Raw genomic sequence first — 4,266 nt, 5'->3', positions numbered from 1 at the left:
CACACACACACACACACACACACACACACACACACGTCTTAACTTTCTTCTCAAATAGTTCCTACTCATTGCACAGGGCTCCTCCCCATATCAACCATTTCCCTGGGTACGACTCAGGCATTCACTTGCATACAACTGGATATTTGAAAGACAAAGGGACAGTCCAGCAAAACAGAAAAATATGAATAAAATAATGACCTTTTTCTTTTGGATGACCTAATTCTGTAATATATGAAGTTTAAAACCAGCTTAATAAATGGAGGGGGTGAGAGCAAATCCCAAAATGCAGCATCTGTGTGAAAGAAGGACCCACCTACTTGGACTGAATGAACTACACTCGGGTCTCTCTTTACGTGAAGTCATTTTGTGCAAATTCACTTATATGCGACGACCTTATTTATACCAGAAATGTGCTTTTGCCAGAAAAATCCCATCTTATGCGAAGTCGGCTGGCAATGAGCTCCCTGCAGGCTGGCAGAGTTCCAGCTTGCAGGGAGCTGTGAGGAAGTGGAAAGAAGGTGGCAAGACGGGGGCGCCACGTGCATGTACAGGACGTGCACATGGCCCCAAGTAGCTTCAAGGGCAGCTCCGGCATGTAAGGGGAGGGGGCGGAAAAGGGAGATTGAGGCCTCTGTAGAGAGGGAGCTGGGCAGGGCTGGGGCTGCTGTCCAGCCGAGGGGGTGCTTGGGGCCCAGGGCTGCAGTGTGCAGCTGCAGGGCCCCTGCAGAGAGCAGGACAGAGCCTCCAGTGGCTCATTGGAGAAGGTGCTCGCCGCATGAGGCCTTGGCGAAGCAACCACTGCGTGAGCCGCTGCTTGCAGCGTGGGCCAAACGCCTTCTCTGCATAGCCCCGCTGCTCCCCGTTTCCCTGCCCTCGAGCCTCTGCAACCCAGCGGGCATGACCCAGGGCACAGGGGACCTCGTAGCCTCTCTGTACAGCCCCACTGTTTTCAGCCACACCAGGTCACACCTGGCTGGATGGAAAGGCACCCAGGGCAGGGAAGCAGGGCATTGCCTGCCACCCTGCTTCCCTCCCCCGGGTGTCTTTCCAGCCCACCCTGCACGTGCTGCTGCTTGCAGCGTGGAGCTTGCAGCCTCTCCATGCAGCAGTTACTGTATTGTGTGATTACTGTTTGAATTTGTCATGGTTTGGGGGGGCAGTAGAGTGAGGCTGGTACGTATCCCTATTAATTACACGTAATAATGGATTTGCTTTATGCAAATTCGCTTTATCCAACAGTTTTTTGGAACGCAACCTGTGCATTAAGAGAGACCCGAGTGTAGTAAGCTATCTCCTCTCCGCGTATTGGGTGCTCATGAGGCTATATTACCTGTAGACTCCACACCTAGCCCTAGTAACAAGGGGGGCATGAGGGAAGGGATGTTACAAGTTTGCATTATTGCAAAGGGGGGAGGTAAACATGAAGATAATGCTCATCTTGCAATAATAGCATTGCAAACACTGAGATATTTTTTATTTACAACTTCACTTAAGGATCTAGCCCCTAAACATGATGGTTAAATAAGATAGCTAGGTCTCAGCTTGCTTTATTAAAAGTTAAGGAAGTTTCTCTCTCTCCAGACCGTAGAAAGTATCAAAAAACAGCCTAAATGCTCAAAAACGAGAAGGTAAAAATAAACCCAAAATGTATTTAAAAACCTTGATGGTTTTTAAGCTGATGTCATGATACTTTAATTAGGAACTTGACTCCTTAATGTTAGCAATTCTGCAAAAGTAATATTTTCCAAAAGACTTGGCCCCTTCTTTAAGAAACATAATACAATCCCTGTCTCCTTGTTACTTATCAGAAAGCCTGAAGGCTTAAGCAGCCGATAGACAGGAGCCATCTGCTTCTCTACATGCGGTGTAGCACAGTGTCACCAGAAAGTGTGATTTGAAACCAATTCACATTGAATGGGTACAAAAGGTTGTTTTAACACTATTATGTCAATACCTGCAATATCTAGCAATTCAATTTTCCCCCAAGCCACGTTTGAATTCAAAGAGCATCAACTGGTCTTTCATTACCCTCTGCTGGTCACGGCCTGACAATGCAATAATAATGCAGCTGCACCTGATGACCTTTGCTGCAGCACATCTGTTACTGGAAGATTCACCAGTAAGGAGTATGCTGTGCTTGCAGGGCTGTGGGGCTGGGCTTGCTAATCAGCCCAGTGTGATTATGGAACAGGTTAGGGTGGTGACAGCTGAAAACCCTTCTGTGATTTCTGAGCATTAACGAAGAAACTTCTGTTCCTCAGGTGGGAAAAGCATTTGTACTGTTGTGACGCAAGGTTCATGTATTCCCAGAAAGGAGAGGTGACTTGGGGAGAGGGACTTCTGATACCACCACTGAGTAGATGAAGTCTCTTAATGCAGTGCAGCAGTAGTAGGCATTTGTACAACGATGTGGGTTTAGTAATATGTGAGCATGGGACTATGGAAAATACTTCTTTACAAAGGTGTGCGGGGAGCAGACCGAGCCAGAGTTGTGTGTGCAAGCAGTTGTTGTGCTCCATGTTCATCAAGTTAAACCCCTGCGCTTGTCCCTTCCCTCTCCCCTCAGTCTTTTCCATGGGCGCAGGTGCTCTTCAGATGCAAGTAGCCATTGCTTCTCCCATCAGCGCGGGCACCAACAGCTCTTTCACCCTCAGTTTCTCCAGGAGATTGGCCATCTACATAGTACCTTTGTGTCAGAGCCCGAGAGCACAGCTGCCGTCCTTGGAAACGGGGAGCTTTTCTCTCTTCTTGCCTCTTAATCTTGCTGAGACAGATCTGGTAGAAGATAAGGAACCTCGAAAACATCAGCGTTCCTTCAAGGACTGTTCCCTGTAATGTGAGGGTTGCTACGAGGGGTTAAGAAAGTTGTTAAACTGATCAGCTTGTATGACCTAGTGGGAAAGCCAAGACAAATCTTAAGGGCAGGCATACGTGCTTCTGAATGGAGGAACAGATCTTTCTTTAATGAACGGCCTTCACAACAGACAACCGAGTTGGTCACTGGATTCCTTCTACAGTTACAAGTTCTATAAAATCTTCTTTCCTTTCCTGGCTTTAAATGTTGTGTACAGTTATCCCGTGCTTATAAGCAACATGGGTTTCACCCCAAAGATTTCACTGGCAGAAGAAACAGCCTTTTAACACCCAGCAAGGCATAATTAATGTGTAAAAATGTATAGACTATAAGGTGTATAAAGTGTTTTGAGCTCCATGGCTGAAAAACTGCCAAGTACCATTAATTATTATGTCATTTAACAAAAAGAGGTTATGCAGGCAATGAGGATGGGAGGAAGAGGGAATCTAATATTTATGTAATTCAGGCAGAATTTCCTCCTCCAAATGCAGAACAAAGTGTCAGCAGGAAGAGAATTAAACACAGCAAATCAACAGAAGGGGGACCACAACTGTGTATAGCACGAGGAAAAGCAAGTGGAGAAATGCAACCAGATTGTGCAGAGTCAAAAGGATGCATTGTTATATCCTGGCGCTCTAGATGGAGCTCTGGCTGTTGTGCAGGATCTGCTGTAGCTACAGCCTAAGTTAGATGAGGTCCATAGACTTCAGAGAATTATTATACGGTCTCTCTGGAAACCCTGATCTTTTGAGCACCTGGTAGTTCATTTGCATCTCTCCCGACCTCAAGGGCAAGCACTGGCACAGCAAGGTGATGTAGTAGAAAAACTAGAGGTTTATTTTTTAATAAAATACTTCATTACAAAATAACCTTTTTTTCCACCATGCAAAATGACCAAGTATTGCAACCGACCAAGGGAACAGTGTGGTCTTGTGTAGGAATAGGTGCTTCCCTACCCTGCAATAGCCCAAGCAAGGGATGAAGTCACTGCGTATCAGGCTAATTCAGAGTATTGCTTTAAGTGGGCACTGTGCATTTCCTAGTTGGATCTCAGAAAGCCCAGACCTCAGCACTGAGGGTGAGGCTACACATTACAATTAGACCATATCAAGGGCACTTAAAACTGGAGCACCCACACATTAAGTCTCATTAACAAGTGCTAAGTGCCCTCTAGGCCACTTAAAGTTATGCCACTTCTGGTGAGGATCATCTTTGAGCGCTGCTATGTAGCTCAAATTTACCTTAACTTTTGGCTGCTCCATGGAGATAAAACAACTAATTTGCAGTCCTTCTGCATCCAGTAGGTACCACTCCCGGCGGGGACTAGCAGTCCTCTGGGACTCTGCTACCCTGGGCTGACAGCTGGGGACAGCCAGGTAGCATGCGAGTGGGGAGGGGGTGAAAGGGGGCAG

The sequence above is a fragment of the Gavialis gangeticus genome, unplaced genomic scaffold (assembly GCF_001723915.1).
Source record: "Gavialis gangeticus isolate Ggan-Ray unplaced genomic scaffold, GavGan_comp1, whole genome shotgun sequence".
Taxonomy (NCBI): domain Eukaryota; kingdom Metazoa; phylum Chordata; order Crocodylia; family Gavialidae; genus Gavialis; species Gavialis gangeticus.
This window is presented reverse-complemented; position numbering follows the sequence as displayed.